This window comes from Myotis brandtii, unplaced genomic scaffold (genome assembly GCF_000412655.1).
Source record: "Myotis brandtii unplaced genomic scaffold, ASM41265v1 scaffold794, whole genome shotgun sequence".
Lineage (NCBI taxonomy): Eukaryota > Metazoa > Chordata > Mammalia > Chiroptera > Vespertilionidae > Myotis > Myotis brandtii.
This window is the reverse complement of record NW_005371198.1, coordinates 1,941,442-1,953,621: the sequence shown is the minus strand read 5'-3', so window position 1 is coordinate 1,953,621 and position 12,180 is coordinate 1,941,442. Positions and strand designations below refer to the sequence as shown.

The 12,180-nt window shown below is 34.8% G+C and overlaps 1 protein-coding gene and 1 pseudogene across 5 annotated transcripts in view; both read left to right on the top strand.

The window, feature by feature from the left end:
- The window catches only part of XRCC4 (X-ray repair complementing defective repair in Chinese hamster cells 4), a 185,546-nt gene that overhangs the window by 148,207 nt on the left and 25,159 nt on the right, over nt 1-12,180 (top strand). The gene's annotated exons all lie outside the window — the stretch shown is intronic.
- Nucleotides 8,119-8,843, top strand: LOC102255769 (annotated as a pseudogene). The gene has a single exon (XR_001360062.1). The product of XR_001360062.1 is annotated as a 60S ribosomal protein L10-like (transcript).

Genomic DNA, 12,180 nt, shown 5'->3' with positions numbered 1-12,180 from the left:
TTCCTTCCTTCCTTCCTTCCTTCCTTCCTTCCTTCCTTCCTTCCTTCCTTTCTTTCTTTCTTTCTTTCTTTCTTTCTTTCTTTCCATATATCTGTCCAATTTTCCCAATATCCTTCATTGAGTAGACTATCTTTACTCCACTATATGTTTTGGCCTCATTTGTCAAATATTAATTGACCATAAAGGCATGGGTTTATTTCTGGGCTCTCTTTCTGTTCCATTGATCTATATGTTTGTTTTTATGCCAGTACCAGGCTGTTTTTATTACTATTAGCTTGTAATATAGTTTGATATCAGGTAGTGTGTTGCTCCAACTTTGTTCTTCTTTCTCAAGATTGCTGTTGCTATTTGGGGTCTTTTTGGAACATTTGTTCTAGTTCTGTGAAATACACCATTGGTGTTTTGATAGGAATTGCATTGGATCTGTAGTTTGCTTGGGCAGTATGGACATTTTAATGATGTTAATTCTTCCTTATTCATCAACATGGTAGCTATATCTTCTTCGATTTATTTCTTCAGTGTCTTATAATTTTCTGAGTACAGGTCTTTTACATCCTTGTTAAATCTATTTCTATGTGTGTTTTTTTAAACTGTGAAGAGTGTATGGGTGGATTCTGGGAGTTATTGGACTATACTAGGAAGGAGAAGTGATGGATAGAGAGGTAAATGGTAGAGTAACTGCTATTTTGTGAACAAAAACAGGTAATTCCGTGTCTTTGGAATCACCGTGTAATATATTTTTTTATGCTTGTTTTGACCCACTGGTTGACAGACACCAAGGAATTGAAACTAAGCCTCTTTTCACTCATTCTAATTTCTTCATAGTTTTGGGAAATAAATGGCAATCAAGGAGAAATTGGCTGAGATGCTATATTGCCCAGCAAATTAATATCAAAAGGTGAACTGTTTATTTCATCACAATAGCTTAATACTTTTAATAAATAAAAGTAATAAATTCAGTTGAAAACCACGAATATGTTCTTATAATTCTACATTGTAATATTTTTGGTCCTGTGTGTAATTCCTGTGGGCATTGTTCACAAGGGTGGAGGCGTAGCCTGTGTTGCCTCTGCCTTTACTCCACCCTCCTGTAATGTGGCATCTGACTTGCAAAAACTAAAAACATGACTTTTCACAGGACCTTGTTATTTCTTTTTCTAAAATTTGTTTGAATCTGAAATGGAATTAGTCTACGATATCCCCTGCCCTTTACATGTGTTTCTTTAGAAAAGTCAGACAATTCAACCCTTAATTCCTGGTTAGTAAGATAATATTCGTAGCTGGGCGAGGTTCTAGAGATGGGATGATTTGGCACAACACATCTCTGACTGAAATATAAATCTGACTCTTGGGACCAGTGGACTATGAATTGGTCTGTCTATGTGAATTTCAGTTTTCCTTTTTCAACTAATCAACTTCTTGTCTGAAATATAAATAAGCTCCCTGTTACAGTTCTTCTCTGACCTTTCTGACTCACACATTTGCTTTTCTGTATGAGAGCTTGTCATTTTTATTCTATGCCCAAAGCAACCAACAGCGGTCCCCACCTTCACTTAGTGGCTCTCTGAAGTGATCCTCCAAGATGTACTCTTTATAATACAGGAAACCATCTGAGTTTGTGATAATAAAATGATAGCAATAATACCAGCAGCCACCATTATACCTACTACTAGAGGCCCAGTGCATGAAATTTGTCCACAGGTAGGCTCCCTAGCAGCTGCCAGCTGCCAGCCAGGGCCTCCCTTCCCTGGCTGCCGGCCAGGAACGTCCTTCTTTCCACACCGCCCCCTGGTGGTCAGCACACATCATAGCGAGCAATTGAACTGGTCGGTCGAACTCCTGAGGGGACACTTTGCATATTAGGCTTATAGATAGATAGATAGATAGATAGATAGATAGATAGATAGATAGATAGATAGATAGATAGATAGATAGATAGATGGGTATTTCCTCCATTACACTACATAGATTCTCTACATTTTACAACAATCTTGCTAGGAAGATCTTATTATCCTCCTTTGACACAAAAAGAAACTGAGATATAGGGAGCTTTCCCAAGCTAGTTTCCCCAAGGATACATGGCAAAGTAAGGATTTAGACCCGTGTCTAGATAGTATCCTCCCATAAAGCCTGCATGATAGCAAGTCTCACTCTACAGTGAAAACAGACAATGAGGTTCCAATGAGCATAGATTACTATCTGCCAAGCATCAATTTCTTGTTAATTTTGATGTTTTCTATAAATTAAACAGACACCATATTATTGAACGTAATTTTCTTTACAGAAAATCAGCTAACTGCAGATGTTAACCACATCACAGCATCGCCTAGATTTGTGTTTTATTAAATAACTGGGTACTCTAGCCTAGCCACTTGACATGTAAAACTAACAGTTACAAGCTGGAAACTCTAAGTATGTAAGAAGATTGAGAAATGTTGAGAGAGATGTACAATAAAGGGTCATTAATAATGCAGATAGCTAAAGATAGGCACCTAAAATAGTTGAAGACTAGATGAAAATTATGAGACAAATACAATGTGAAAGAGAGAGAGTTGACAGTACTTGGTCACCAGTTGGACAAATGATATAATGAGCAGTAAAAGGCTGCCACCATTAATAAATTCATTGACCATCAGTGTTCTAGGCTGGCCCATAGGATTACAGTTTCATTTACGGTGTGTATTACATAGCTAGGATTTGTAGGCATATTTCCAGGAAGCAATAATGTATGTAGATTTTTGATGACTCTTCACCCCCATTTTTCTGCCTTCTTTTCACAGTTGCAGTCAACATATTCTTAGGAGATTGGAAAAGAAGGACATATATATTGAAAAGATCTGTAGTAGACTTACTATTCTGTCTATTTATAAGGTTTAAGGAACAATATGAGAAAATAAGAAAAAAAAACTTTAATGCAAAATAATGGACTAAAGCTTATCTATCTGACAAGGAAATCTCTATTTTCAAACAATCTATAACCCAATGTTCTAGAGCAACAAGGGGAGAATAGCACAGGTCTCTATACTTTATTCCACAAGTGTTCATCCTAAGGGTTGGAAAACAAAGCTGAGTTAAATTTTATGAATATTGACATTTGCTTATTTCAGCATGACAATTTACCATACAATTTTATAATGCAGTTTTCTTTGCTCCCATTATAAATGATGCAGAACAGAAGTGCAGACAGATATCCAGAAATATAATAATAAAATCCTCATGATGCATTCTCATCCATATAATATTCAAAAGATTGGATTGCTATCAATGTTTTGACCATCTGTATTATGTTAAGTCTCTCTTTAAGATGTTTAATTTCCTTATTTGAATACATTTTAAATGAATGAAAAATGCAGTTTTATATTGTGTTTGTACTTTACAAGGTACTTTCACATACATTGTCTGATGTAATATATTTTATACATCTTTTCAAAAAACAGTTTTTGGTTATATTGATTTTCTTTATTGTTATCTTGTTTTTAATGTCAATGATTTCTGGTCTAATATTTATTATTTCTCCTCTTATGCTTTCTTAGGCTTAAATTTCTCATCTTTCTCTGGTTTTCTCAGAAGAAAGATTAGGTTATTGACTTTAGATCTTTCTCTTTTCAAATATATGCATCCAAAGCTGTAAATTTTCTTCTGAACACTGCTTTTGCTGTTTTCCTCAAATTTTGATGAGTTGTATTTTCTTTTACATTTACTTCGAAATATTTTTAAATTACTCCTGAGATTTCTTCTTTGACCTATGTAGTTAAAAGTTGTGGTTTAATCTCCAAATATTTTATAATTTTCCAGTTATAAAACTTCTGTTATTGATTTCTAGTTTATTTTCATTGTGATTTAAGAACATACTTTCTATGGTTTCTGTTTTTTAAAATGTGTTGTGTTTTATAGCCCAGTATGTGGTCTATGTTAGTGAATGTTTTATGTGAGCTTGAGAAAAATGTGTATTCTCCTGTTGGATGAAGGATTTTATAAATGTCAGTTAAATCAAGGAGATTGATAATGTTATTGAGGCCCACTATATCCTTGCTGATTTTCTTCCTGCTTGATCTATCAATTACTCAAAGAAGGGTATTAAAATCTCCAACTCCAATAGTGGATTTTTCTATTTCATTCTTCAATTCTATTGGCTGTGCTTCATGTATTTTGACATTATTATTTACATATATGCTCACAATTGTTTTGTCTTGTCTATTATATCATTTTATGTTTGAGAAAGTCATTATTTCTTCAATTTTGAAGGATATTTTTACTGGATATAGAATTTTAGGTTGGTAGGTTGTTTTTTTTCTTTCAACACTTTAAATATTTCACACGCCTTTCTTAGTTGCATGGTTTCTGGTGAGAAATCCACTGTAATTTTTACCTTGTTCATCGAGAATATAGTAAAATTAATTAATTTGAACTCAACTAAAGAAAATAGAAAGTTTTCTTTATTTTTTGTCTTACTGTTCCTCTATAAGTAAGATATTTTACCGCCTCTTGTTGCTTCAAGATTTTCTCTTTGTCTTTACTTTTCTGATATTTTAATATGCATACCTAGATATATGTTGTTTGTTTGTTTGTGATGTTTATCTGGCTTTGTATTCTCTGACCTTCTTAGATATATGGTTTGGTGTCTATCATTAATTTTAGAAAATTCTCAGACATTATTACTTCAAATATTCCTTCTACTCTATTTTCTCTTCCATCTCCTTCTGGTATTCCAATTATGTATAGGCTATACCTTTTAAAATTGTTCCACAATTTTTGGATGTTCTGTTCTTCTTCATTCTTTGAATGCTTTGCATTTCAATTTAAGTAGTTTCTCTTGACCTATATTCAAACTCACTTTATTTTTTCCCTTTGCTCTGTCCAGTCTTTTGATGAAACAAATATATTCTTTATTTCTGTAATAGTGCTTTTGATTTCTAGCACTTAATTTTGATTCTTTCCTGGTGTTTGTACCTCTCTGCTTACATTACTCATCTGTCCCTTCAAAATGTCTATTTTTTCTGTTAGCACCCTTAACATATTGATCATAATTATTTTAAATTCCCTGTGTGATGTTTCCAACACCTCCAAAGCAAGCATCTAAGTCTGATGCTTGCTTTTTACTCTTAAGACTTCTTTTCTTGTTTTCTAGAATTCCTTATAATTTTTTATTAAAAGCTAAACATGTTATCAAGTAATAGGGGCTGAAATAAAGAGGCAATTTATGTGAGGATTTATGTTACTGTGACTAAACATTGTGTTCTATTTAATGTTTATTGTAGCTGTAGGTGTCAGAAGCATTAAATCCCCCAGTATCCTTGTTTTTGTCTCCCTTAACTTTGGGCTTCCCTGAGTACTTCTCAGAGAGAGTCTGCATCTTCCAGCTTTCAACTGTAATCCACTGTTGTTTTACTGACACCTTGTTTGTGTGATGGTATTGTATAGAAGAAAGCATTCTATATTTTTATGGTTAAATCTTATTCTATTGGTGGGCCTGTGTCTTAGAGTTATGACCTTCACAAGTATTTCTTTGGTGTTATAGGTTTTCCTTCTTCCCTGTTAGGAAGATAAGAAAGATACAGCATGAGAAATATCCTTATCCCAGGTGGGAAAAAGCTTTTACCCTGGAGAGAAGGCCTTTTTTATGGAGGCTCTGGATATATTTCACAATGATGACTCTTTCCCCCTCCCCTGTCAGAATCAGGAGGGGGTTTTTTGGATCTTCACCATGAGAAACCCCTGGGTTTCCTGGAGGTAAAATCCAGGAGAAGGTGGGGATTTCCTAAGACTATGCTCCCTAGGAGTTTCTCACTCGCAAGCTAGTCTACATTCATCCTTCAACAGTTCATTAAAATGCCCATTTAAGAGTTTTTACCAGTTTATGGCTACAGGGGCCTCAACTCCAGGTAAGCATATCTCAATTGTGACTCTCTGGATTAACCTATCTTTCTAGATTGGGGGAAGGAGGGGGTTGCCCTGAAATCTCTAGTGTTTGATTCATCCAAGAAAAGTTATTGATTTTCAGTTTTATTCAGCTTTTTCTTGTAAGAATAGGAGTGATGACTTCCAAGTCATTTATATTTCAAAAGTGAAACTAGACATTTCCCTTATGGTAAAATACTGAATTTACCTAATCTATAAACAAATGGAGAACTGAAATATTCTTATTTTGACTAAATTTGATTTACACAATTGAAATATTGTAAAAATTGAATCCTATATACATTATGTAGAATTATAAAGTGTGTAATTTTAATAATTATTTAAGAAAATAAAAACAAATATCCACCTGTATTTCATTTGTTTTGTGAATATTTATTGCATGATTACTACATTTCAGGTACTCTGATTATATTCTTTACCATGTGATTTACAAGGATTCTCTGCTAAATATCAATCTTCACTACTCAGACACTTTATACAGCACATTGTTGTGATTGAAGCTGGCAGTTTCTTGACTGAAAAATAATTGGAAAAAACCTGTCTCATTTTATTACATTCGTAAAGTGAAATTTTTCATTATTTGTGACTTCTCATTTAAGAGCTCATGTAGTGCTTTAGATAGTTCAGGGATTTTCTAAATTGGTACAAGAAGTCTAAGTTCTTCACAATTTCTTTTCTCTAATCTAAATAAATTGAACTTTTGTGCTTTTGTCACTATTCACTATTCAGAGATTTGTAGAATGCTACAAAATTACTACCCCTCAGGAATATTGGTAGGTAAAGATGTACTCTTCTTTAAACATGATAATAATGTCATTTTTAAAGAGGAACTGTAGTACACTCACAAAATTATTTTTTGGGGGGGGGTTGTGTTTAGTCAGTTTAGCTAGAATATACATGTGTTTTCAAGACTTCAAAATCAGCAGATTGATATGAATAAATTCAGATAGAAAATAAAATAAACATTGCTCATAACTTTTAATCTCTAGACATTTAAGTATACAAAGCAAAATATATTTGTATATATAGTTTTTGAAATGTGTGAAGATTTTCAAAAACAAAACAAAACAAAAAGATGGGGGCAGAGGGTATGCTGGTGAAATGGAAAATTTAAAGGACAAATAGCTTAAAGACCTGCATTGTAAACCCTGGTTTTGCCATAAATTTGTGTGACTTAAAATTTCATCCACAAATGAGTATATTATATTAGGTGATTTGTAAGAATAGTTTCAGCTCAGAAGTTATATAATTTTATGTCATAATCTACACTAAGATTATGCAATTGTGAAATTTATAAAATACGTTTTTGAAAAGGTTTGTTATTTTTCTATAAAATTTGCTTAAGTCTTCTTTCTATATATATATTTAAAATGTGTGTTGGGAAGGGCAGAAGAAAAGATTGAAAAAAGTAAATTATTTTTCCTAAGTATGAAAGCAATGCTTTCCTTGGATAAAAATGTATTACTGAGTTTACATGTAAACCCTATGTAGAAGAGTTGTTGGGTCCACAGATTAGAACATCTTTATATAATCTATAACCACGCAGTACTGTTTGTGCTTTATTTTTTTAAGTTAAGACAGCCAGATCTATACTTTTAACATTTCTGTACACCAGAGTAGTTACCAACTTTATCTGCCAAATCATCTTAATTTATTAGCTGCTGTTCTGTAACTGCTGATTTGGAGTCACCATGTGTTAATACTTTGATCTGGGAGAGATGGAAAGAGAAAACAACTGGTTCCTGGCGCATTGCCCATGAAGGGTGGGTGGGGGGTAGATAGATAGATAGGAGATTTGCATATATACATTTATATGCTGTGTGTGTGAGTGTGTGTGTTATGTACGGCACGGTTTGGGACTTGAGGACATCCTATGAATAAGATATAAAGAAAGGTGAAGCAAGACTAGCAAAGTTTGTAGGGAAAAATGAATTCCATAATTTCTCATAGAGTAGCATCTCAGAGTTACTTCCTTGAAATGGTAAAAAGCCAATAACAGGTTCCCTGGTTATGTTTTTGAAAACTTTGAAGGCTATAACCCTTTCCTAGATTCACAGTGCACATTTGCATATTAGATTTATTGAACATTTCCCAAATGTATTTGAAAATAGAACACTTTTTACTGGAGTGTCTCATGGGATTTTAGAAAGCACTGTCCAGAGCAGTTTCTGATTACAATTAATACTACTACTAGTGCTCTTTCCCTTCGGCGTGCCACTGAAGATCCTGGTGTCGCCATGGGTCGACGCCCGGCCCGGTGTTACCGGTATTGTAAGAACAAGCCGAGGTGTCCCTGACGCCAAGATCCGCATCTTTGACCTGGGGCGGAAAAAGGCGAAGGTGGATGAGTTCCCACTCTGTGGCCACATGGTGTCAGACGAATATGAGCAGCTCTCCTTCGAAGCCCTGGAGGCTGCCCGTATTTGTGCCAACAAGTACATGGTGAAAAGTTGTGGCAAAGATGGCTTTCACATCCGAGTGCGGCTCCACCCCTTCCACGTCATCCGCATCAACAAGATGTTGTCCTGTGCTGGGGCTGACAGGCTCCAAACAGGTATGCGGGGTGCCTTTGGAAAGCCCCAAGGCACAGTGGCCAGAGTCCACATTGGCCAAGTCATCATGTCCATCCGCACCAAGCTGCAGAACAAGGAGCACGTGATTGAGGCCCTACGAAGAGCCAAGTTCAAGTTCCCTGGTCGCCAGAAGATCCACATCTCCAAGAAGTGGGGCTTTACTAAGTTTAATGCGGATGAGTTTGAAGATATGGTGGCCGAGAAGCGCCTCATCCCAGATGGCTGTGGGGTCAAATACATCCCTAATCGTGGTCCCCTGGACAAATGGCGAGCCCTGCACTCGTGAGAGTCTCGGTGCTGCCCCCACCTTACACCCCCCAATAAATCAATTTTTCAGCCCTATAAAAAAAATACTACTACTAGTAAGTATCCTCCAGAGTAATTGGAATTGACTAAATGATTTTTTTGCTAAAGAATTCAGTGTTTTGTGGCATTTGTTACCCAAAAACTTAAGCTGCAAAATCTAATTTGAAGCAAATCTTTAAATATGCATTTTACTTTCCTACTGTTTGTTTTATGGTAATGAAATGGCATTATTTTTATTTAAAGACATTTTGGATAGTACCGTATTTCCAAAATTAATGAGATTATTTAATTTCTTTTTTGTAAGTAAATTTAATTCTACAAGTTAAATACAGCAGTACTTTGGTCTCACTCTTATAGACTAACTAATATCCCAGGCAACCCTTTCTTTTCTTTTTTCTTTTTTTAAGTTTAATTGTTTGAGCAGTAGCATATTAACTAAATTACTTTTTCATAAATTCACAATTTCATCAAATTTGTTTCTTTTTATTTATTATCTGTACTAGGTTACAAAAATAGATTTTATATTTTTCTTAGTTCACAAGAAAAGAGAGAAATTTTAGTCTTTATTTTATTGTACATTTAATGACAGGTTATTTGTCACTAATCATATTCCTTTTAAGTATCTCCATAGATTTCTTCCTTCCCTTCCCAAAGAAAATGATGTCCTTTTCTATGAACCAACATCTACAACCTTATCTCTCTTTTTTAAACTACATTCTTTTTTAAAAATATATATTTTTATTGATTTCAGAGAGGAAGGGAGAGGGGAAGAGAGATAGAGACAACAATAATGAAAGAGAATCATTGATCGGCTGCTTCCTGCACACCCCCAACTGGGGATCAAACCAGCAACCTGGGCATGTGCTTTTGACTGGAATTGAACCCAAGACCCTTCAATCTGCAGGCCAGCACTCTATCCACTGAGCCAAACTGGCTAGTGCTACAACCTTCTCTCTTAATACTAACCTATGTTTTACCTACCAGCACTTTTCTCGAGACTGACTTATTTCCTCAAATACATCTCATCCATTAATTTTCTTTTTCCCCTAAACTGTTGTAGCTGCCTGAAAATTCTTGTTTTCCATTTATTTTACAGTCCTATCCTTCAAAAGTGACCTCTCTGCCAGGTTCCTGGAAATCACAAGAGCAATCCCTCTTTCCTCTTTGAGGTTATAGGCTATTAAGCATATCATCTAATGTTTTACCCATTTTTCCTGGTATTTATGTACAAGCCTTGCCTCCATTTTCAGTTTTTAAGCTGCTTGCACACTGAGATAGGACACCTGCATCTTCTGTGTTCCATGGCATTTAGCAAGATACGTGTGTGTGTGTGTGTGTGTGTGTGTGTGTGTGTGTGTGTGTGTGTAGAGTGGGTTGGAGGGGAGGGGTGATTGTAACTTGGAGAGGTAGGCAGAAGCCAGATCATGCAGAATCTGGAGTCCAAAGTAAGGGAGCTGGTTTTTATTCTATATATTTTGGGAAGCTTTTGCAGGGTTTTAAAGAGTAAGTTTTATTTGATTTACTTGTGAGATCACTTTTCTGCTCTGTGCTAGATTGAGTGTGGGCAAGAGTGGAACTTTGGAAGGCCAGTGAGGAGGCTCTTGTAATTTAGAGAGATGAAAGGGATGATATGTTGTCAGATTCAATGTAGAGGTTGATGCTTTCCACTGGGAAGGAGACTTGACTTTGTGTGGTGAACACAATACAATATGCAGATGATGTTTTATAGAATTGTACCCCTGAAACCTATACTAAGCAAATCTGTGGTGCCCCATCTTCACGGGAGAGGATCTGCATTTTGGGCAAACCATGGGCTTTGTCTCTGCTCTACAACTCTGAAAACTGCAGCATTAGTTCATGAAGTTCCAGTAAATGTCCTCAGGAAAAAAGAAAAAAAACGGCTTCTCAGTGCTCCTTACCTCTCTAGGGACCTGCCTTTCTTTAAATTTTCATCTAATATTTCCTTAGTACTTTACCAGCTTTCCAGGGCTATTAAAAGGGGGAAAGTATGTATGAATGTACAAACACACACACACACACACATTCACATGAGCATTTTTAGTTATTTTAAGCAAGAGGTATTGTGTAGACTCCTAGTTTTAAATATTGCAAACAAGCATTCACATTCATAAGAGAAAATCTAGCAAGAATTGCATTAAAGATATCTAGGTGGAATAAATTTATGGATAAATTTAATCAGATGTATGAAAGATAGCTTATTGTGACACATACATGTCATATTTAATTGAAAATAAATTATGAAAGACCGTATTCAAGGAGAAATAGCTCAAAGGGTTCTAATAACAATTTTTCAAAATGCTTTACCTCAGTTAATCTTTCCACTAATTCTATTAGGTAGGAATTTTATTCCCATTTTATTCATGAGAAGACTGAGACACAGAGAGTCACAGATAATAAGTGGTATGAAAGGAAGTCAAGCCCTGACCAGATATCTGAATGGTTAGAACATTGTCCTGATATACCAAGGTTGTGGGTTTGAACCTTGGTCGGTGCACATACAAGAAACAATCAATGAATGCATAAATATGGGGAATAACAAATCAATCAATTTCTCTCTCTCTCTTTCTTCCCCTTGCTCTCTCTCTAAAATCAATAAATAAAAATTTTGGGAGGCCGGGGGAAGGTCAAGGGGGAAAAAAAAAGAGAGACATATGTAATACTCTTTGTAATACTTTACGCAATAAAACAAAATTTAAGTAAATAAATAAATAAAAATTTTTAAAATAAACAATAAAAGGGAATCAAGCTGAGGTAATAACAATCTATAATCCATGCTCTATACTATATTGTTGCCCTAGCAATAAAGGAAACTGAAGGATTTTTTATATGTATATAGAAAGGTTTCAAATATATCTCTTTGTGGATAATTTTAAGGCAAAACATGCATTGATAAAAAACAGTTATTATATAGTATAGGAGACATCACATAAATGTTGGTGACTAAATATTTTTATTATGAAAGGTTTTAATTATAATTGTGGCAATATAATAAAAAATTATATAGAAGTTAAGTAACAGCAATAATTCACAATACTTTCAAATTGTAAAAGAGAGATTACTTTTTTGACAAATCTTTAAAAAACTAAAATAGCCTTAATTTTATAGTACAACTAGAGGCCCGATGCATGAAATTAATGCAAGAGTAGGCCCTTGCAGCCCCAGCTGCCTCGTGGCCCTGTCCTCTGTCCACTGGTCGTTCCGGAAGGTCGTTCCACCATCCAGTCTAATTAGCATATTCTTTATTATATAGGATAACTTGAGAAAATCAAGTATAATCTAGCTCAAAAAAAAAGACACAAAAGCACATTAGAAAATTCAATTAGAGAGACAAAGAACACCACATAGCCTATTTATATTTGTT